The sequence below is a fragment of the Oncorhynchus masou genome, chromosome 28 (genome assembly GCF_036934945.1).
Source record: "Oncorhynchus masou masou isolate Uvic2021 chromosome 28, UVic_Omas_1.1, whole genome shotgun sequence".
Lineage (NCBI taxonomy): Eukaryota > Metazoa > Chordata > Actinopteri > Salmoniformes > Salmonidae > Oncorhynchus > Oncorhynchus masou.
Genome location: NC_088239.1, coordinates 18,367,241 through 18,394,703, shown reverse-complemented (window position 1 = coordinate 18,394,703; position 27,463 = coordinate 18,367,241). Strand labels below are relative to the sequence as shown.

The 27,463-nt window shown below is 36.5% G+C and overlaps 1 protein-coding gene across 1 annotated transcript in view; it reads right to left on the bottom strand.

Annotated features, from left to right (window-relative positions):
• scn5lab (sodium channel, voltage gated, type V-like, alpha b) overlaps positions 1–27,463 on the bottom strand; it is a 279,945-nt gene that overhangs the window by 240,240 nt on the left and 12,242 nt on the right. The window lies entirely within an intron of this gene.

Sequence of the window (27,463 nt, the reverse complement as noted above, 5' to 3'; positions counted from 1 at the left end):
ACCTAACAGTAACCATCCAGTCAGTCTAACAGTAACCATCATACAAAACCTAACAGTAACCATCCAGTCTATACATAACCTAACAGTAACCATCCAATCTATATATAGAGCCAAACGGTAACCATCCTGTATATACATAACCAAACAGTAACCATCCAGTCTATACATAACGTAACAGTAACCATCCAGTCTATACATAACCTAACAGTAACCATCCAGTCTATACATAACCTAACAGTAACCATCCAGTCTATATATAGAGCCTAACAGTAACCACCCAGTCTATACATAACCTAACAGTAACAATCCAGTCTATTCATAACCTAACAGTAACCATCTAGTGTATAAAAAACCTAACAGTAACCATCCAGTCTATATATAGAGCCTAACAGTAACCATCCAGTCTATATATAGATCCTAACAGTAACCATCCAGTCTATACATAACCTAACAGTAACCATCCAGTCTATATATAGAACCTAACAGTAACCATCCAGTCTATACATAACCTAACAGTAACCATCCAGTCTATACATAAGTGACAGTAACCATCCAGTCTATACATAACCTAACAGTAACCATCCAGTCTATACATAACCTAACAGTAACCATCCAGTCTATACATAAGCCTAACAGTAACCATCCAGTCTATATATAACCTAACAGTAACCATCCAGTCTATACATAACCTAACAGTAACCATCCAGTCTATACATAACCTAACAGTAACCCAGTCTATATATAGAACCTAACAGTAACCATCCATACATAACCTAACAGTAACCATCCAGTCTATACATAACCTAACAGTAACCATCCAGTCTATACATAACCTAACAGTAACCATCCAGTCTATACATAACCTAACAGTAACCATCCAGTCTATACATAACCTAACAGTAACCATCCAGTCTATATATAGAGCCTAACAGTAACCATCCAGTCTATATAACCTAACAGTAACCATCCAGTCTATACATAACCTAACAGTAACCATCCAGTCTATATATAGAGCCAAACAGTAACATCCAGTCTATATATAGAGCCTAACAGTAACCATCCAGTCTATACATAACCTAACAGTAACCATCCAGTCTATACATAACCTAACAGTAACCATCCAGTCTATACATAACCTAACAGTAACCATCCAGTCTATACATAACCTAACAGTAACCATCCAGTCTATACATAACCTAACAGTAACCATCCAGTCTATATATAGAAGCCCTAACAGTAACCATCCAGTCTATACATAACCTAACAGTAACCATCCAGTCTATACATAACCTAACAGGAACCATAACAGTAACCATCACCTAACAGTAACCATCCAGTCTATACATAACCTAACAGTAACCATCCAGTCTATACATAACCTAACAGTAACCATCCAGTCTATACATAACCTAACAGTAACCATCCAGTCTATACATAACCTAACAGTAACCATCCCGTCTATACATAGAGCCTAACAGTAACCATCCAGTCTATAAATAACCTAACAGTAACCATCCAGTCTATATATAGAACCTAACAGTAACCATCCAGTCTATATATAGATCCTAACAGTAACCATCCAGTCTATACATAACCTAACAGTAACCATCCAGTCTATACATAACCTAACAGTAACCATCCAGTCTATACATAACCTAACAGTAACCATCCAGTCTATACATAGAGCCTAACAGTATCCATCCAGTCTATACATAACCTAACAGTAACCATCCAGTCTATACCAGTAACCATCCAGTCTATACATAAGCCTAACAGTAACCATCCAGTCTATACATAACCTAACAGTAACCATCCAGTCTCATATATAACCCTAACAGTAACCATCCAGTCTATATATAGAGCCTAACAGTAACCATCCAGTCTATATATAGATCCTAACAGTAACCATCCAGTCTATACATAACCTAACAGTAACCATCCAGTCTATACATAACCTAACAGTAACCATCCAGTCTATACATAACCTAACAGTAACCATCCAGTCTATATATAGAGCCTAACAGTAACCATCCAGTATATACATAACCAAACAGTAACCATCCAGTCTATACATAACGTAACAGTAACAATCCAGTCTATACATAACCTAACAGTAACCATCCAGTCTATACATAACCTAACAGTAACCATCCAGTCTATACATAACCTAACAGTAACCATCCAGTCTATACATAACCTAACAGTAACCATCCAGTCTATTCATAACCTAACAGTAACCATCTAGTGTATAAAAAACCTAACAGTAACCATCCAGTCTATATATAGAGCCTAACAGTAACCATCCAGTCTATATATAGATCCTAACAGTAACCATCCAGTCTATACATAACCTAACAGTAACCATCCAGTCTATACATAACCTAACAGTAACCATCTAGTCTATATATAGAATCTAACAGTAACCATCCAGTCTTTACATAACCTAACAGTAACCATCCAGTCTATACATAACGTGACAGTAACCATCCAGTACATAATAGTAACCATCCAGTCTATACATAACCTAACAGTAACCATCCAGTCTATATATAGAGCCTAACAGTAACCATCCAGTCTATATATAGAACCTAACAGTAACCATCCAGTCTATACATAACCTAACAGTAACCATCCAGTCAGTAACCATCCAGTCTATACATAACCTAACAGTAACCATCCAGTCTATACATAAGCCCAGTAACCAGTCTATACATAACCTAACAGTAACCATCCAGTCTATACATAGCCTAACAGTAACCATCCAGTCTATATATAGAGCCAAACAGTAACCACCCAGTCTATACATAACCTAACAGTAACCATCCAGTCTATTCATAACCTAACAGTAACCATCTAGTGTACAAAAAACCTAACAGTAACCATCCAGTCTATATATAGAGCCTAACAGTAACCATCCAGTCTATATATAATCCTAACAGTAACCATCCAGTCTATACATAATAACAGTAACCATCCAGTCTATAAATAACCTAACAGTAACCATCCAGTGTATATATAGAACCTAACAGTAACCATCCAGTCTATACATAACCTAACAGTAACCATCCAGTCTATACATAACCTAACAGTAACCATCCAGTCTATACATAACCTAACAGTAACCATCCAGTCTATACATAACCTAACAGTAACCATCCAGTCTATATATAGAGCCTAACAGTAACCATCCAGTCTATACATAACAGTAACCATCCAGTCTATACATAACCTAACAGTAACCATCCAGTCTACACATAATAGTAACCATCTAGTCTATATATAGAATCTAACAGTAACCATCCAGTCTTTACATAACCTAACAGTAACCATCCAGTCTATACATAACGTGACAGTAACCATCCAGTCTATACATAACCTAACAGTAACCATCCAGTCTATACATAACCTAACAGTAACCATCCAGTCTATATATAGAGCCTAACAGTAACCATCCAGTCTATACAAAACCTAACAGTAACCATCCAGTCTATACATAGCCTAACAGTAACCATCTAGTCTATACATAACCTAACAGTAACCATCCAGTCTATATATAGAGCCAAACAGTAACCATCCAGTCTATACATAACCAAACAGTAACCATCCAGTCTATACATAACCTAACAGTAACCATCCAGTCTATATATAGAACCTAACAGTAACCATCTAGTCTGTACAAAACCTAACAGTAACCATCCATCCTATACATAACCTAACAGTAACCATCCAGTCTATACATAACCTAACAGTAACCATCCAGTCTATATATAGAGCCAAACGGTAACCATCCAGTATATACATAACCAAACAGTAACCATCCAGTCTATACATAACGTAACAGTAACAATCCAGTCTATACATAACCTAACAGTAACCATCCAGTCTATACATAACCTAACAGTAACCATCCAGTCTATATATAACCTAACAGTAACCATCTAGTCTGTACAAAACCTAACAGTAACCATCCAGTCTATACATAACCTAACAGTAACCATCCAATCTATATATAGAGCCAAACGGTAACCATCCTGTATATACATAACCAAACAGTAACCATCCAGTCTATACATAACCTAACAGTAAGTCTATACCAGTCTATACATAACCTAACAGTAACTATCCAGTCTATACATAACCTAACAGTAACCATCCAGTCTATACATAACCTAACAGTAACCATCCAGTCTATACATAACCTAACAGTAACCATCCAGTCTATACATAACCTAACAGTAACCATCCAGTCTATATATAGAGCCTAACAGTAACCATCCAGTCTATATATAGACCTAACAGTAACCATCCAGTCTATACATAACCTAACAGTAACCATCCAACAGTAACCTAACAGTAACCCAGTCTATATACATAACCTAACAGTAACCATCCAGTCTATACACATAACAGTAACAATCCAGTCTATACATAACCTAACAGTAACCATCCAGTCTATACATAACCTAACAGTAACCATCCAGTCTATATATAGAGCCTAACAGTAACCACCCAGTCTATACAAAACCTAACAGTAACCATCCAGTCTATACATAGCCTAACAGTAACCATCTAGTCTATACATAACCTAACAGTAACCATCCAGTCTATATATAGAGCCTAACAGTAACCATCCAGTCTATACATAACCAAACAGTAACCATCCAGTCTATACATAACCTAACAGTAACCATCCAGTCTATATATAGAACCTAACAGTAACCATCTAGTCTGTACAAAACCTAACAGTAACCATCAGTCCTATACATAACCTAACAGTAACCATCCAGTCTATACATAACCTAACAGTAACCATCCAGTCTATACATAACCTAACAGTAACCATCCAGTGCATATTTAGAGGCTAACAGTAACCACCCAGTCTATACATAACCTAACAGTAACAATCCAGTCTATACATAACCTAACAGTAACCATCCAGTCTATACATAACCTAACAGTAACCATCCAGTCTATACATAACCTAACAGTAACCATCCAGTCTATATATAGATCCTAACAGTAACCATCCAGTCTATACATAACCTAACAGTAACCATCCAGTCTATACATAACCTAACAGTAACCATCTAGTCTATATATAGAATCTAACAGTAACCATCCAGTCTTTACATAACCTAACAGTAACCATCCAGTCTATACATAGAGCCTAACAGTAACCACACAGTCTATACAAAACCTAACAGTAACCATCCAGTCTATACATAACCTAACAGTAACCATCCAGTCTATATATAGAGCCTAACAGTAACCACACAGTCTATACAAAACCTAACAGTAACCATCCAGTCTATACATAGCCTAACAGTAACCATCAAGTCTATACATAGAGCCTAACAGTAACCATCCAGTCTATAAATAACCTAACAGTAACCATCCAGTCTATACATAACCTAACAGTAACCATCCAGTCTATACATAACCTAACAGTAACCATCCAGTCTATATATAACCTAACAGTAACCATCAGTCTATACATAACCTAACAGTAACCATCCAGTCTATACATAACCTAACAGTAACATCCAGTCTATACATAACCTAACAGTAACCATCCAGTCTATACATAACCTAACAGTAACCATCCAGTCTATATAACCTAACAGTAACCATCCAGTCTATACATAACCTAACAGTAACCATCCAGTCTATACATAACCTAACAGTAACCATCCAGTCTATATATAGAGCCTAACACCAGTAACCATCCAGTCTATATATAGACCTAACAGTAACCATCCAGTCTATACATAACCTAACAGTAACCATCCAGTCTATACATAACCTAACAGTAACCATCCAGTCTATACATAACCTAACAGTAACCATCCAGTCTATACATAACCTAACATAACCAGTCTATACATAACGTAACAGTAACCATCCAGTCTATACATAACCTAACAGTAACCATCTAGTCTATATATAGAACCTAACAGTAACCATCCAGTCTATACATAATAGTAACCATCCCTAACAGTGACAGTAACCATCCAGTCTATACATAACCTAACAGTAACCATCCAGTCTATACATAACCTAACAGTAACCATCCAGTCTATATATAGAGCCTAACAGTAACCATCCAGTCTATACATAACCTAACAGTAACCATCCAGTCTATACATAACCTAACAGTAACCATCTAGTCTATACATAACCTAACAGTAACCATCCAGTCTATATATAGAGCCTAACAGTAACCATCCAGTCTATACATAACCAAACAGTAACCATCCAGTCTATACATAACCTAACAGTAACCATCCAGTCTATATATATAACCTAACAGTAACCATCCAGTCTATACAAAACCTAACAGTAACCATCCAGTCTATACATAACCTAACAGTAACCATCCAGTCTATACATAACCTAACAGTAACCATCCAGTCTATATAATAACAGTAACCATCCAGTCCTAACAGTAACCATCCAGTCTATACATAACCTAACAGTAACCATCCAGTCTATACATAACCTAACAGTAACCATCCAGTCTATCTAACAGTAACCATCCAGTCTATATATAACCTAACAGTAACCATCCAGTCTATACATAACCTAACAGTAACCATCCAGTCTATATATAGAGCATCACAGTAATGACCCAGACTATACATAACCTAACAGTAACCATCTAGTCTATATATAGAATCTAACAGTAACCATCCAGTCTTTACATAACCTAACAGTAACCATCCAGTCTAAATATAGAGCCAAACAGTAACCATCCAGTCTATACATAACCTAACAGTAACCATCCAGTCTATACATAACCTAACAGTAACCATCCAGTCTATATATAGAGCCTAACAGTAACCACACAGTCTATACAAAAACCTAACAGTAACCATCCAGTCTATACATAGCCTAACAGTAACCATCAAGTCTATACATAACCTAACAGTAACCATCCAGTCTATATATAGATCCTAACAGTAACCATCCAGTCTATACATAACCAAACAGTAACCATCCAGTCTATACATAACCTAACAGTAACCATCCAGTCTATATATAGAACCTAACAGTAACCATCTAGTCTGTACAAAACCTAACAGTAACCATCAGTCCTATACATAACCTAACAGTAACAATCCAGTCTATACATAACCTAACAGTAACCATCCAGTCTATACATAACCTAACAGTAACCATCCAGTGCATATTTAGAGGCTAACAGTAAACACCCAGTCTATACATAACCTAACAGTAACAATCCAGTCTATTCATAACCTAACAGTAACCATCTAGTGTATAAAAAACCTAACAGTAACCATCCAGTCTATACATAACCTAACAGTAACCATCCAGTCTATATATAGACCTAACAGTAACCATCCAGTCTATACATAACCTAACAGTAACCATCCAGTCTATACATAACCTAACAGTAACCATCCAGTCTATACATAACCTAACAGTAACCATCCAGTCTATACATAATAACAGTAACCATCCAGTCTATACATAACCTAACAGTAACCATCCAGTCTATACATAACCTAACAGTAACCATCCAGTCTATATATAGAGCCTAACAGTAACCATCCAGTCTATACATAACCTAACAGTAACCATCCAGTCTATACATAACCTAACAGTAACCATCCAGTCTATACATAACCTAACAGTAACCATCCAGTCTATATATATAGCCTAACAGTAACCATCCAGTCTATACATAACCTAACAGTAACCATCCAGTCTATACATAACCTAACAGTAACCATCCAGTCTATACATAACCTAACAGTAACCATCCAGTCTATACATAGCCTAACAGTAACCATCCAGTCTATACATAACCTAACAGTAACCATCCAGTCTATACATAACCTAACAGTAACCATAGAACCCAGTAACCATCTAGTCTATACAAAACCTAACAGTAACCATCAGTCTATACATAACCTAACAGTAACCATCCAGTCTATACATAACCTAACAGTAACCATCCAGTCTATACATAATAACAGTAACCATCTAGTCTATATATAGAATCTAACAGTAACCATCCAGTCTATACATAACCTAACAGTAACCATCCAGTCTATACATAACGTGACAGTAACCATCCAGTCTATACATAACCTAACAGTAACCATCCAGTCTATACATAACCTAACAGTAACCATCCAGTCTATATATAGAGCCTAACAGTAACCACCCAGTCTATACAAAACCTAACAGTAACCATCCAGTCTATACATAGCCTAACAGTAACCATCTAGTCTATACATAACCTAACAGTAACCATCCAGTCTATATATAGAGCCTAACAGTAACCATCCAGTCTATACATAACCTAACAGTAACCATCCAGTCTATACATAACCTAACAGTAACCATCCAGTCTATATATAGAACCTAACAGTAACCCTAGTCTATACATAACCTAACAGTAACCATCCAGTCTATACATATACATACCATCCTAACAGTAACCATCCAGTCTATACATAACCTAACAGTAACCATCCAGTCTATACATAACCTAACAGTAACCATCCAGTCCATCTAACAGTAACCATCCAGTCTATATATAGACCTAACAGTAACCACCCCAGTCTATACATAACCTAACAGTAACCATCCAGTCTATACATAACCTAACAGTAAATCCAGTCTATACATAACCTAACAGTAACCATCCAGTCTATATATAAGCCTAACAGTAACCATCCAGTCAGATCCTAACAGTAACCATCCAGTCTATACATAACCTAACAGTAACCATCCAGTCTATACATAACCTAACAGTAACCATCCAGTCTATATATAGAATCTAACAGTAACCATCCAGTCTTTACATAACCTAACAGTAACCATCCAGTCTATACATAACGTAACAGTAACCATCCAGTCTATACATAACCTAACAGTAACCATCCAGTCTATACATAACCTAACAGTAACCATCCAGTCTATACATAGAGCCTAACAGTAACCATCCAGTCTATACATAACCTGACAGTAACCATCCAGTCTATACATAACCTAACAGTAACCATCCAGTCTATACATAACCTAACAGTAACCATCCAGTCTATATATAGAGCCTAACAGTAACCATCCAGTCTATACATAACCTAACAGTAACCATCCAGTCTATACATAAACAGTCTATACATAACCATCCAGTCTATACATAACCTAACAGTAACCATCTAACAGTAACCATCCAGTCTATACATAACCTAACAGTAACCATCCAGTCTATATATAGAACCTAACAGTAACCATCCAGTCTGTACAAACCTAACAGTAACCATCCAGTCTATACATAACCTAACAGTAACCATCCAGTCTATACATAACCTAACAGTAACCATCCAGTCTCATATACATAAGTCCTAACAGTAACCATCCAGTCTTTACATAACCTAACAGTAACCATCCAGTCTATACATAACGTGACAGTAACCATCCAGTCTATACATAACCTAACAGTAACCATCCAGTCTATACATAACCTAACAGTAACCATCCAGTCTATATATAGAGCCTAACAGTAACCACACAGTCTATACAAAAACCTAACAGTAACCATCCAGTCTATACAAAAACCTAACAGTAACCATCCAGTCTATACATAGCCTAACAGTAACCATCAAGTCTATACATAGAGCCTAACAGTAACCATCCAGTCTATAAATAACCTAACAGTAACCATCCAGTCTATATATAGAACCTAACAGTAACCATCCAGTCTATATATAGAACCTAGTCTATACATAACCTAACAGTAACCATCCAGTCTATACATAACCTAACAGTAACCATCCAGTCTAACAGTAACCACCCAGTCTATACATAACCTAACAGTAACCATCCAGTCTATACATAACCTAACAGTAACCATCCAGTCTATACATAACCTAACATAACCATCCCATAACCTAACAGTAACCATCCAGTCTATACATAACCTAACAGTAACCATCCTATACATAACCTTACAGTAACCATCCAGTCTACATAACCTAACAGTAACCATCCAGTCTATATATAGAGCCTAACAGTAACCATCCAGTCTATATAATAAGTATAACAAAACCTAACAGTAACCATCCAGTAACAGTAACCATCCAGTCTATATATAACCTAACAGTAACCATCCAGTCTATACATAACCTAACAGTAACCATCCAGTCTATACATAACCTAACAGTAACCATCCAGTCTATATATAGAATCTAACAGTAACCATCCAGTCTTTACATAACCTAACAGTAACCATCCAGTCTATACATAACCTAACAGTAACCATCCAGTCTATACATAACCTAACAGTAACCATCCAGTCTATACATAACCTAACAGTAACCATCCAGTCTATATAACCTAGTAACCATCCACCTAACAGTAACCATCCAGTCTATTCATAACCTAACAGTAACCATCTAGTCTACTAACAGTAACCATCCAGTCTATATCCAGCCTAACAGTAACCATCCAGTCTATACATAACCTAACAGTAACCATCCAGTCTATACATAACCTAACAGTAACCATCCAGTCTATACATAACCTAACAGTAACCATCAAGTCTATATATAGAACCTAACAGTAACCATCCAGTCTATACTAACAGTAACCATCCAGTCTATACATAACCTAACAGTAACCATCCAGTCTATACATAACCTAACAGTAACCATCCAGTCTATACATAACCTAACAGTAACCATCCAGTCTATATATAGAGCCTAACAGTAACCATCCAGTCTATACATAACCTAACAGTAACCATCTATACATAACCTAACAGTAACCATCTAGTCTATACATAACCTAACAGTAACCATCCAGTCTATATATAGAGCCTAACAGTAACCATCCAGTCTATACATAACCTAACAGTAACCATCCAGTCTATACATAACCTAACAGTAACCATCCAGTCTATATATAACAGTAACCACAGTAACTAACAGTAACCCAGTCTATACATAACCTAACAGTAACCATCCAGTCTATACATAGCCTAACAGTGACCATCCAGTCTATATATAGAGCCTAACAGTAACCATCCAGTCTATATAATAGTAACCATCCAGTCCATAACCTAACAGTAACCATCCAGTCTATACATAACCTAACAGTAACCATCCAGTCTATACATAACCTAACAGTAACCATCCAGTCTATACATAACCTAACAGTAACCATCCAGTCTATACATAACCTAACAGTAACCATCCAGTCTATACATAACCTAACAGTAACCATCCAGTCTATACATAACCTAACAGTAACCATCCAGTCTATACATAACCTAACAGTAACCATCCAGTCTATATATAGAGCCTAACAGTAACCATCCAGTCTATACATAACCTAACAGTAACCATCCCTATACAGTAACAGTAACCATCCAGTCTATATATAGAGCCTAACAGTAACCATCCAGTCTATACATAACCTAACAGTAACCATCCAGTCTATACATAACCTAACAGTAACCATCCAGTCTATACATAACCTAACAGTAACCATCCAGTCTATACATAACAGTAACCATCCACCTAACAGTAACCATCCAGTCTATAACAGTAACCATCCAGTCTATTCATAACCTAACAGTAACCATCCAGTCTATACATAACCTAACAGTAACCATCCAGTCTATACATAACGTAACAGTAACCATCCAGTCTATACATAACCTAACAGTAACCATCCAGTCTATACATAACCTAACAGTAACCATCCAGTCTATATATAGAACCTAACAGTAACCATCTAGTCTGTACAAAACCTAACAGTAACCATCCAGTCTATACATAACCTAACAGTAACCATCCAGTCTATACATAACCTAACAGTAACCATCCAGTCTATATATAGAGCCTAACAGTAACCATCCAGTCTATAAATAAGCCTAACAGTAACCATCCAGTCTATACATAACCTAACAGTATCCATCCAGTCTATACATAACCTAACAGTAACCATCCAGTCTATACATAGCCTAACAGTAACCATCCAGTCTATACATAAGCCTAACAGTAACCATCCAGTCTATACATAGCCTAACAGTAACCATCAAGTCTATACATAGAGCCTAACAGTAACCATCCAGTCTATAAATAACCTAACAGTAACCATCCAGTCTATATATAGATCCTAACAGTAACCATCCAGTCTATACATAACCTAACAGTAACCATCCATTCTATACATAACCTAACAGTAACCATCTAGTCTATACATAACCTAACAGTAACCATCCAGTCTATACATAACCTAACAGTAACCATCCAGCCTATACATAACCTAACAGTAACCATCCAGTCTATATATAGAGCCTCACAGTAATGACCAAGACTATACATAACCTAACAGTAACCATCCAGTCTATATATAGAGCCAAACAGTAACCATCCAGTCTATACATAACCTAACAGTAACCATCCAGTCTATACATAACCTAACAGTAACCATCCAGTCTATACATAACCTAACAGTAACCATCCAGCCTATACATAACCTAACAGTAACCATCCAGTCTATATATAGAGCCTCACAGTAATGACCCAGACTATACATAACCTAACAGTAACCATCCAGTCTATACATAACCTAACAGTAACCATCCAGTCTACACATAACCTAACAGTAACCATCCAGTCTATATATAGAGCCAAACGGTAACCATCCAGAATATACATAACCAAACAGTAACCATCCAGTCTATACATAACGTAACAGTAACAATCCAGTCTATACATAACCTAACAGTAACCATCCAGTCTATACATAACCTAACAGTAACCATCCAGTCTATATATAGAGCCTAACAGTAACCACCCAGTCTATACATAACCTAACAGTAACCATCCAGTCTATACATAGCCTAACAGTAACCATCCAGTCTATACATAACCTAACAGTAACCATCCAGTCTATACATAACCTAACAGTAACCATCCAGTCTATACATAACCTAACAGTAACCATCCAGTCTATACATAACCTAACAGTAACCATCCAGTCTATATATAGAGCCTCACAGTAATGACCCAGACTATACATAACCTAACAGTAACCATCCAGTCTAACAGTAACCATCAAGTCTATACATAGAGCCTAACAGTAACCATCCAGTCTATAAATAACCTAACAGTAACCATCCAGTCTATATATAGAACCTAACAGTAACCATCCAGTCTATATATAGATCCTAACAGTAACCATCCAGTCTATACATAACCTAACAGTAACCATCCATTCTATACATAACCTAACAGTAACCATCTAGTCTATACATAACCTAACAGTAACCATCCAGTCTATACATAACCTAACAGTAACCATCTACCTAACAGTAACCATCCAGTCTATACATAACCTAACAGTAACCATCCAGTCTATACATAACCTAACAGTAACCATCCAGTCTATACATAAGCCTAACAGTAACCATCCAGTCTATACATAACCTAACAGTAACCATCCAGTCTATACATAACCTAACAGTAACCATCCAGTCTATACATAACCTTACAGTAACCATCTAGTCTATACATAACCAGTAACCATCCAGTCTATATATAGAGCCTAACAGTAACCATCCAGTCCTAACAGTAACCACCCAGTCTATACAAAACCTAACAGTAACCATCCAGTCTATACATAGACTAACAGTAACCATCTAGTCTATACATAACCTAACAGTAACCATCCAGTCTATATATAGAGCCAAACAGTAACCATCCAGTCTATACATAACCTAACAGTAACCATCCAGTCTATATATAGAACCTAACAGTAACCATCTAGTCTGTACAAAACCTAACAGTAACCATCCATCCTATACATAACCTAACAGTAAACATCCAGTCTATACATAACCTAACAGTAACCATCCAGTCTATATATAGAGCCAAACGGTAACCATCCAGTATATACATAACCAAACAGTAACCATCCAGTCTATACATAACGTAACAGTAACTATACATAACGTAACAGTAACCATCCAGTCTATACATAACCTAACAGTAACCATCCAGTCTATACATAGCCTAACAGTGACCATCCAGTCTATATATAGATCCTAACAGTAACCATCCAGTCTATACATAACCTAACAGTAACCATCCAGTCTATACATAACCTAACAGTAACCATCCAGTCTATACAAAACCTAACAGTAACCATCTAGTCTATATATAGAATCTAACAGTAAACATCCAGTCTTTACATAACCTAACAGTAACCATCCAGTCTATACATAACCTAACAGTAACCATCCAGTCTACCTACAGTAACCATCCCTATAAACCTAACAGTAACCATCCAGTCTATACATAGAGCCTAACAGTAACCACAGTAATAACCTAACAGTAACCATCTATACATAGAACCTAACAGTAACCATCCAGTCTATACATAACCTAACAGTAACACATAACCTAACAGTAACCATCAGTCTATACATAACCTAACAGTAACCATCCAGTCTATACATAACCTAACAGTAACCATCCAGTCTATACATATCCAGTCTATACATAACCTAACAGTAACCATCCAGTCTATATATAGAGCCTAACAGTAACCATCCAGTCTATACAAAACCTAACAGTAACCATCCAGTCTATACATAACCTAACAGTAACCATCCAGTCTCTACATAACCATTACAGTAACCATCTAGTCTATACATAACCTAACAGTAACCATCCAGTCTATATATAGCCTAACAGTAACCATCCAGTCTATATATAGAGCCTAACAGTAACCATCCAGTCTATATATATACCTAACAGAACCATCCAGTCTATACATAACCTAACAGTAACCATCCAGTCTATACATAACCTAACAGTAACCATCCAGTCTATACATAACCTAACAGTAACCATCCAGTCTATATATAGACCTAACAGTAACCATCCAGTCTATATAAATAACAGTAACCATCCAGTCTATACATAAGTAACAGTAACCATCCAGTCTATACATAACCTAACAGTAACCATCCAGTCTATATATAGAGCCTAACAGTAACCATCCAGTCTATACATAACCTAACAGTAACCATCCAGTCTATACATAACCTAACAGTAACCATCCAGTCTATACATAACCTAACAGTAACCATCTAGTCTATACATAACCTAACAGTAACCATCCAGTCTATATAGAGCCTAACAGTAACCATCCAGTCTATATATAGAGCCTAACAGTAACCATCCAGTCTATACATAATCGAACATTAACCATCCAGTCTATACATAACCTAACAGTAACCATTCAGTCTATACATAACCTAACAGTAACCATCCAGTCTATACATAACCTAACAGTAACCATCCAGTCTATATATAGAGCCTAACAGTAACCATCCAGTCTATACATAACCTAACAGTAACCATCCAGTCTATACATAACCTAACAGTAACCATCCAGTCTATACATAACCTAACAGTAACCATCCAGTCTATACATAACCTAACAGTAACCATCCAGTCTATATATAGAACCTAACAGTAACCATCCAGTCTTTACATAACCTAACAGTAACCATCCAGTCTATACATAACGTGACAGTAACCATCCAGTCTATACATAACCTAACAGTAACCATCCAGTCTATATATAGAGCCTAACAGTAACCACCCAGTCTATACAAAACCTAACAGTAACCATCCAGTCTATACATAACCTAACAGTAACCATCCAGTCTATACATAACCTAACAGTAACCATCCAGTCTATACATAACCTAACAGTAACCATCCAGTCCACCTAACAGTAACCATCCAGTCTATATAGCCTAACAGTAACCATCCAGTCTAACAGTAACCATCCAGTCTATACATAACCTAACAGTAACCATCCAGTCTATACATAACCTAACAGTAACCATCCAGTCTATACATAACCTAACAGTAACCATCCAGTCTATACATAACCTAACAGTAACCATCAGTCTATATAGAATCTAACAGTAACCATCCAGTCTTTACATAACCTAACAGTAACCATCCAGTCTATACATAATGACAGTAACCATCCAGTCTATACATAACCTAACAGTAACCATCCAGTCTATATATAGAGCCTAACAGTAACCATCCAGTCTATACAAACAACAGTAACCATCCAGTCTATACATAACCTAACAGTAACCATCCAGTCTATACATAACCTAACAGTAACCATCCAGTCTATACATAACCTAACAGTAACCATCCAGTCTATACATAACCTAACAGTAACCATCCAGTCTATATATAGAGCCTAACAGTAACCATCCAGTACATATACATCCAGTCTATACATAACCTAACAGTAACCATCCAGTCTATATATAGAACCTAACAGTAACCATCCAGTCATATACATAACCTAACAGTAACCATCCAGTCTATACATAACCTAACAGTAACCATCCAGTCTATACATAACCTAACAGTAACCATCCAGTCTATACATAACCTAACAGTAACCATCTAGTCTATATATAGAATCTAACAGTAACCATCCAGTCTTTACATAACCTAACAGTAACCATCCAGTCTATACATAACCTAACAGTAACCATCCAGTCTATACATAACCTAACAGTAACCATCCAGTCTATACATCACCTAACAGTAACCATCCAGTCTCTACATAACCTTACAGTAACCATCTAGTCTATACATAACCTAACAGTAACCATCTAGTCTATATATAGAATCTAACAGTAACCATCCAGTCTATATATAGAGCCTAACAGTAACCATCCAGTCTATACATAACGTAACAGTAACCATCCAGTCTATACATAAGCCTAACAGTAACCATCCAGTCTATACATAACCTAACAGTAACCATCCAGTCTAACAGTCTATACATAACCTAACAGTAACCATCCAGTCTATATATAACCTAACAGTAACCATCCAGTCTATACATAACCTAACAGTAACCATCCAGTCTATATATAGAACCTAACAGTAACCATCCAGTATATACATAACCAAACAGTAACCATCCAGTCTATACATAACGTAACAGTAACAATCCAGTCTATACATAACCTAACAGTAACCATCCAGTCTATATATAGAGCCTAACAGTAACCATCCAGTCTATATATAGAGCCTAACAGTAACCATCCAGTCTATATATAGATCCTAACAGTAACCATCCAGTCTATACATAACCTAACAGTAACCATCCAGTCTATACATAACCTAACAGTAACCATCCAGTCTATACAAAACCTAACAGTAACCATCTAGTCTATATATAGAATCTAACAGTAACCATCCAGTCTATACATAACCTAACAGTAACCATCCAGTCTATACATAACCTAACAGTAACCATCCAGTCTATACATAACCTAACAGTAACCATCCAGTCTATATATAGAGCCTAACAGTAACCACCCAGTCTATACAAAACCTAACAGTAACCATCCAGTCTATACATAACCTAACAGTAACCATCCAGTCTCTACATAACCTTACAGTAACCATCTAGTCTATACATAACCTAACAGTAACCATCCAGTCTATATATAGAGCCTAACAGTAACCATCCAGTCTATATATAGAGCCTAACAGTAACCATCCAGTCTATATATAGATCCTAACAGTAACCATCCAGTCTATACATAACCTAACAGTAACCATCCAGTCTACACATAACCTAACAGTAACCATCCAGTCTATACATAACCTAACAGTAACCATCTAGTCTATAACCATCTAACAGTAACCATCCAGTCTTTACATAAACTAACAGTAACCATCCAGTCTATACATAAACAGTAACCATCCAGTCTATACATAACCTAACAGTAACCATCCAGTCTATATATAGAGCCTAACAGTAACCACCCAGTCTATACAAAACCTAACAGTAACCATCCAGTCTATACATAGCCTAACAGTAACCATCCAGTCTATTCATAGCCTAACAGTAACCATCTAGTCTATACATAACCTAACAGTAACCATCCAGTCTATATATAGAGCCTAACAGTAACCATCCAGTCTATACATAACCAAACAGTAACCATCCAGTCTATACATAATAGTAAAAATCCAGTCTATACATAACCCTAACCACAGTAACCTAACAGTAACCATCCAGTCTATATATAGAGCCTAACAGTAACCATCCAGTCTATACAAAACCTAACAGTAACCATCCAGTCTATACACCTAACAGTAACCATCCAGTCTATACATAACCTAACAGTAACCATCCAGTCTATACATAACCTAACAGTAACCATCCAGTCTATACATAACCTAACAGTAACCATCCAGTCTATACATAACCTAACAGTAACCATCCAGTCTATATATAGAGCCTAACAGTAACCATCCAGTCTATATATAGATCCTAACAGTAACCATCCAGTCTATACATAACCTAACAGTAACCATCCAGTCTATACATAACCTAACAGTAACCATCCAGTCTACACATAACCTAACAGTAACCATCCAGTCTATATATAGAATCTAACAGTAACCATCCAGTCTTACATAACCTAACAGTAACCATCCAGTCTAACAGTAACCATCCATAACCTAACAGTAACCAGTCTATACAAAACCTAACAGTAACCATCCAGTCTATACATAACCTAACAGTAACCATCCAGTCTATACATAACCTAACAGTAACCATCCAGTCTATACATATAGTCTATATATAAGCACCTAACAGTAACCATCCAGTCTATACAAAACCTAACAGTAACCATCCAGTCTATACATAACCTAACAGTAACCATCCAGTCTATACATAACCTAACAGTAACCATCCAGTCTATACATAAGCCTAACAGTAACCATCCAGTCTATACATAACCTAACAGTAACCATCCAGTCTATATATATAACCTAACAGTAACCATCCAGTCTGTATCCAGTCTATAAAACCTAACAGTAACCATCCAGTCTATACATAACCTAACAGTAACCATCCAGTCTATACATAACCTAACAGTAACCATCCAGTCTATATATGAGCCTAAGTAACCATCCAGTATATACATAACAGTAACCATCCAGTCTATACATAACCTAACAGTATCCAGTCTATACATAACCTAACAGTAACCATCCAGTCTATATATAACCTAACAGTAACCATCCAGTCTATACATAACCTAACAGTAACCATCCAGTCTATATATAACCTAACAGTAACCATCCAGTCTATACATAACCTAACAGTAACCATCCAGTCTAGTCTAACAGTAACCATCCAGTCTATACATAACCTAACAGTAACCATACATTCTATACATAACCTAACAGTAACCATCCAGTCTATACATAACCTAACAGTAACCATCCAGTCTATATATAGAGCCTAACAGTAACCATCCAGTCGATACAAAAACTAACAGTAACCATCCAGTCTATACATAGCCTAACAGTAACCATCAAGTCTATACATAGAGCCTAAAAGTAACCATCCAGTCTATAAATAACCTAACAGTAACCATCCAAGAACCTAACAGTAACCATCCAGTCTATACATAACCTAACAGTAACCATCCAGTCTATACATAACCTAACAGTAACCATCCAGTCTATACATCTAACATAACCATCCAGTCTTTACATAACCTAACAGTAACCATCCAGTCTATACATAACCTAACAGTAACCATCCAGTCTATACATAACCTAACAGTAACCATCCAGTCTATATATAGAGCCTAACAGTAACCACCCAGTCTATACAAAACCTAACAGTAACCATCCAGTCTATACATAACCTAACAGTAACCATCCAGTCTCTACATAACCTTACAGTAACCATCTAGTCTATACATAACCTAACAGTAACCATCCAGTCTATATATAGAGCCTAACAGTAACCATCCAGTCTATATATAGAGCCTAACAGTAACCATCCAGTCTATATATAGATCCTAACAGTAACCATCCAGTCTATACATAACCTAACAGTAACCATCCAGTCTACACATAACCTAACAGTAACCATCCAGTCTATACATAACCTAACAGTAACCATCTAGTCTATATATAGAATCTAACAGTAACCATCCAGTCTTTACCTAACAGTAACCATCCAGTAACCATCCAGTCTATACATAACCTAACAGTAACCATCCAGTCTATACATAACCTAACAGTAACCATCCAGTCTATACATAAGCCTAACAGTAACCATCCAGTCTATACATAACCTAACAGTAACCATCCAGTCTATACATAACCTAACAGTAACCATCAGTCAGTCTACCCAGTCATAACCTAACAGTAACCATCCAGTCTATACATAACCTAACAGTAACCATCCAGTCTATATATAGAAGCCTAACAGTAACCATCCAGTCTATACATAACCTAACAGTAACCATCCAGTCTGACAGTAACCATCCAGTCTATACATAACCTAACAGTAACCATCCAGTCTATATATAAGCCTAACAGTAACCACCCAGTCTATACAAAACCTAACAGTAACCATCCAGTCTATACATAACCTAACAGTAACCATCCAGTCATATACATAACCTAACAGTAACCATCCAGTCTATATATAGAGCCTAACAGTAACCATCCAGTCTATATATAGAGCCTAACAGTAACCATCCAGTCTATATATAGAGCCTAACAGTAACCATCCAGTCTATACATAACCTAACAGTAACCATCCAGTCTATACATAACCTAACAGTAACCATCCAGTCTACACATAACCTAACAGTAACCATCCAGTCTATACATAACCTAACAGTAACCATCTAGTCTATATATAGAATCTAACAGTAACCATCCAGTCTTTACATAACCTAACAGTAACCATCCAGTCTATACATAACGTGACAGTAACCATCCAGTCTATACATAACCTAACAGTAACCATCCAGTCTATATATAGAGCCTAACAGTAACCACCCAGTCTATACAAAACCTAACAGTAACCATCCAGTCTATACATAACCTAACAGTAACCATCCAGTCTCTACATAACCTTACAGTAACCATCTAGTAACAGTAACCATCCAGTCATAACCTAACAGTAACCATCCAGTCTATATATAGAGCCTAACAGTAACCATCCAGTCTATACATAACTAACAGTAACCATCCAGTCTATACATAACCTAACAGTAACCATCCAGTCTATATATAGACCTAACAGTAACCATCCAGTCTATACATAACCTAACAGTAACCATCCAGTCTATACATAATGACAGTAACCATCCAGTCTATACATAACCTAACAGTAACCATCCAGTCTATACATAACCTAACAGTAACCATCCAGTCTCTACATAATACAGTAACCATCTAGTCTATACATAACCTAACAGTAACCATCCAGTCTATATATAGAACCTAACAGTAACCATCCAGTCTATACATAACCTAACAGTAACCATCCAGTCTAGTAACAGTAACCATCCAGTCTATACATAACCTAACAGTAACCATCCAGTCTATACATAACCTAACAGTAACCATCCAGTCTCTATATACAGTAACCCAGTCTAACATAACCAGTAACCATCAGTCTATACATAACCTAACAGTAACCATCCAGTCTATATATAGAGCCTAACAGTAACCATCCAGTCTATACATAACCGTAACAGTAACCATCCAGTCTATATATAGAGCCTAACAGTAACCACCCAGTCTATACAAAACCTAACAGTAACCATCCAGTCTATACATAGACTAACAGTAACCATCTAGTCTATACATAACCTAACAGTAACCATCCAGTCTATATATAGAGCCAAACAGTAACCATCCAGTCTATACATAACCTAACAGTAACCATCCAGTCTATATATAGAACCTAACAGTAACCATCCAGTCTATACATAACCTAACAGTAACCATCCAGTCTATACATAGTAACAATCCAGTCTATACATAACCTAACAGTAACCATCCAGTCTATACATAACCTAACAGTAACCATCCAGTCTATATATAGAGCCTAACAGTAACCATCCAGTCTATATATAGATCCTAACAGTAACCATCCAGTCTATACATAACCTAACAGTAACCATCCAGTCTACACATAACCTAACAGTAACCATCCAGTCTATACATAACCTAACAGTAACCATCCAGTCTATACATAACCTAACAGTAACCATCCAGTCTATACATAACCTAACAGTAACCATCCAGTCTATACATAACCTGACAGTAACCATCCAGTCTATACATAACCTAACAGTAACCATCCAGTCTATATATAGAGCCTAACAGTAACCACCCAGTCTATACAAAACCTAACAGTAACCATCCAGTCTATACATAACCTAACAGTAACCATCCAGTCTCTACATAACCTTACAGTAACCATCTAGTCTATACATAACCTAACAGTAACCATCCAGTCTATATATAGAGCCTAACAGTAACCATCCAGTCTATACATAACCTAACAGTAACCATCCAGTCTATACATAACCTAACAGTAACCATCCAGTCTATACATAACCTAACAGTAACCATCCAGTCTATACATAACCTAACAGTAACCATCCAGTCTATACATAACCTAACAGTAACCATCTAGTCTATATATAGAATCTAACAGTAACCATCCAGTCTTTACATAAACTAACAGTAACCATCCAGTCTATACATAACGTGACAGTAACCATCCAGTCTATACATAACCTAACAGTAACCATCCAGTCTATATATAGAGCCTAACAGTAACCACCCAGTCGATACAAAACCTAACAGTAACCATCCAGTCTATACATAACCTAACAGTAACCATCCAGTCTCTACATAACCTTACAGTAACCATCTAGTCTATACATAACCTAACAGTAACCATCCAGTCTATATATAGAGCCTAACAGTAACCATCCAGTCTATATATAGAGCCTAACAGTAACCATCCAGTCTATACATAACCTAACAGTAACCATCCAGTCTATACATAACCTAACAGTAACCATCCAGTCTATACATAACCTAACAGTAACCATCCAGTCTATATATAGAGCCTAACAGTAACCAACAGTCTATACAAAACCTAACAGTAACCATCCAGTCTATACATAGACTAACAGTAACCATCTAGTCTATACATAACCTAACATTAACCATCCAGTCTATATATAGAGCCAAACAGTAACCATCCAGTCTATACATAACCAAACAGTAACCATCCAGTCTATACATAACCTAACAGTAACCATCCAGTCTATATATAGAACCTAACAGTAACCATCAGTCTATACAAAACCTAACAGTAACCTTCCATCCTATACATAACCTAACCATCCAGTCTATACATAACCTAACAGTAACCATCCAGTAACCATCCATCCAGTCTATACATAACCTAACAGTAACCATCCAGTCTATACATAACCTAACAGTAACCATCCAGTCTATATATAGAGCCTAACAGTAACCATCCAGTCTATACATAACCTAACAGTAACCATCCAGTCTATACATAACCTAACAGTAACCATCCAGTCATAACAGTAACCATCCAGTCTACTATACATAACCTAACAGTAACCATCCAGTCTATATATAGAGCCTAACAGTAACCATCCAGTCTATATATAACCTAACAGTAACCATCCAGTCTATATATAGCCTAACAGTAACCATCCAGTCTATATATACCTAACAGTAACCATCCAGTCTATACATAACCTAACAGTAACCATCCAGTCTATACATAACCTAACAGTAACCATCCAGTCTATACATAACCTAACAGTAACCATCCAGTCTATATATAGAACCTAACAGTAACCATCCAGTCATCCATATACATAAGTAACAGTAACAATCCAGTCCTAACAGTAACCATCCAGTCTATACATAACCTAACAGTAACCATCCAGTCTATACATAACCTAACAGTAACCATCCAGTCTATATATAGAACCTAACAGTAACCATCCAGTCTATACATAACCTAACAGTAACCATCCAGTCTATATATAATAGTCCATAACCTAACAGTAACCATCCAGTCTATATATAACATAACATCCAGAATACCAAACAGTAACCATCCAGTCTATACATAACCTAACAGTAACCATCCAGTCTATACATAACCATCCAGTCTATACATAACCTAACAGTAACCATCCAGTCTATACATAGCCTAACAGTAACCATCCAGTCTATACATAACCTAACAGTAACCATCCAGTCCATATAGAGCCTAACAGTAACCATCCAGTCTATACATAACCTAACAGTAACCATCCAGTCTATACATAACCTAACAGTAACCATCCAGTCTATACATAACCTAACAGTAACCATCCAGTCTATACATAACCTAACAGTAACCATCCAGTCTATATATAGAGCCTAACAGTAACCATCCAGTCTATACATAACCTAACAGTAACCATCCAGTCTATACATAACGTAACAGTAACCATCCAGTCTATACATACCTAACAGTAACCATCCAGTCTATACATAACCTAACAGTAACCATCCAGTCTATATATAGAGCCTAACAGTAACCATCCAGTCTATACATAACCTAACAGTAATCATCCAGTCTAACAGTAACCATCCAGTCTATACATAACCTAACAGTAACCATCCAGTCTATACATAACCTAACAGTAACCATCCAGTCTATACATAACCTAACAGTAACCATCCAGTCATCCAGTAACCATCTATACATAACCTAACAGTAACCATCCAGTCTATACATAACCTAACAGTAACCATCCAGTCTATACATAACCTAACAGTAACCATCCAGTCTATACATAACCTAACAGTAACCATCCAGTCTATATATAGAACCTAACAGTAACCATCCAGTCTATACATAACCCTAACAGTCTATACATAACGTAACAGTAACCATCCAGTCTATACATAACCTAACAGTAACCATCCAGTCTATATATAGAGCCTAACAGTAACCATCCAGTCTATATATAGAGCCTAACAGTGACCATCCAGTCTATATATAGAGCCTAACAGTAACCATCCAGTCTATACATAACCTAACAGTAACCATCAAGTCTATACATAACCTAACAGTAACCATCCAGTCTATACAAAATAACAGTAACCATCTAGTCTATATATAACAGTAACCATCCAGTCTATACATAACCTAACAGTAACCATCCAGTCTATACATAACATGACAGTAACCATCCAGTCTATACATAACCTAACAGTAACCATCCAGTCTATATATAGAGCCTAACATAAGTCTATACAAAACCTAACAGTAACCATCCAGTCTATACATAACCTAACAGTAACCATCCAGTCTATACATAACCTAACAGTAACCATCCAGTATATAGCCTAACAGTAACCATCCAGTCTATATATAGAGCCTAACAGTAACCATCCAGTCTATATATAGATCCTAACAGTAACCATCCAGTCTATACATAACCTAACAGTAACCATCCAGTCTATACATAACCTAACAGTAACCATCCAGTCTATACATAACCTAACAGTAACCATCTAGTCTATATATAGAATCTAACAGTAACCATCCAGTCTTTACATAACCTAACAGTAACCATCCAGTCTATACATAACGTGACAGTAACCATCCAGTCTATACATAACCTAACAGTAACCATCCAGTCTATATATAGAGCCTAACAGTAACCACCCAGTCTATACAAAACCTAACAGTAACCATCCAGTCTATACATAACCTAACAGTAACCATCCAGTCTCTACATAACCTTACAGTAACCATCTAGTCTATACATAACCTAACAGTAACCATCCAGTCTATATATAGAGCCTAACAGTAACCATCCAGTCTATATATAGAGCCTAACAGTAACCATCCAGTCTATACATAACGTAACAGTAAAAATCCAGTCTATACATAACCTAACAGTAACCATCCAGTCTATACATAACCTAACAGTAACCATCCAGTCTATATATAGAGCCTAACAGTAACCATCCAGTCTATACATAACCTAACAGTAACCATCCAGTCTATACATAACCTAACAGTAACCATCTAGTCTATACATAACCTAACAGTAACCATCCAGTCTATATATAGAGCCAAACAGTAACCATCCAGTCTATACATAACCTAACAGTAACCATCCAGTCTATACATAACCTAACAGTAACCATCCAGTCTATATATAGAACCTAACAGTAACCATCTAGTCTGTACAAAACCTAACAGTAACCATCCATCCTATACATAACCTAACAGTAACCATCCAGTCTATACATAACCTAACAGTAACCATCCAGTCTATACATAACCTAACAGTAACCATCCAGTCTATACATAACCTAACAGTAACCATCCAGTCTATACATAGCCTAACAGTGACCATCCAGTCTATATATAGAGCCTAACAGTAACCATCCAGTCTATACATAACCTAACAGTAACCATCCAGTCTATACATAACCTAACAGTAACCATCCAGTCTATATATAGAGCCGAACAGTAACCATCCAGTCTACATATAGAGCCTCACAGTAATGACCCAGACTATTCATAACCTAACAGTAACCATCCAGTCTATATATAGAGCCTAACAGTAACCATCCAGTCTATATATAGAGCCTAACAGTAACCATCCAGTCTATATATAGAGCCTAACAGTAACCATCCAGTCTATATATAGATCCTAACAGTAACCATCCAGTCTATACATAACCTAACAGTAACCATCTAGTCTGTACAAAACCTAACAGTAACCATCCATCCTATACATAACCTAACAGTAACCATCCAGTCTATACATAACCTAACAGTAACCATCCAGTCTATATATAGAGACAAACGGTAACCATCCAGTATATACATAACCAAACAGTAACCATCCAGTCTATACATAACGTAACAGTAACAATCCAGTCTATACATAACCTAACAGTAACCATCCAGTCTATACATAACCTAACAGTAACCATCCAGTCTATACATAACCTAACAGTAACCATCCAGTCTATATATAGAACCTAACAGTAACCATCTAGTCTGTACAAACCCTAACAGTAACCATCCATCCTATACATAACCTAACAGTAACCATCCAGTCTATACATAACCTAACAGTAACCATCCAGTCTATATATAGAGCCAAACGGTAACCATCCAGAATATACATAACCAAACAGTAACCATCCAGTCTATACATAACGTAACAGTAACAATCCAGTCTATACATAACCTAACAGTAACCATCCAGTCTATACATAACCTAACAGTAACCATCCAGTCTATACATAGCCTAACAGTGACCATCCAGTCTATATATAGAGCCTAACAGTAACCATCCAGTCTATATATAGAGCCTAACAGTAACCATCCAGTCTATATATAGAGCCTAACAGTAACCATCCAGTCTATATATAGATCCTAACAGTAACCATCCAGTCTATACATAACCTAACAGTAACCATCTAGTCTGTACAAAACCTAACAGTAACCA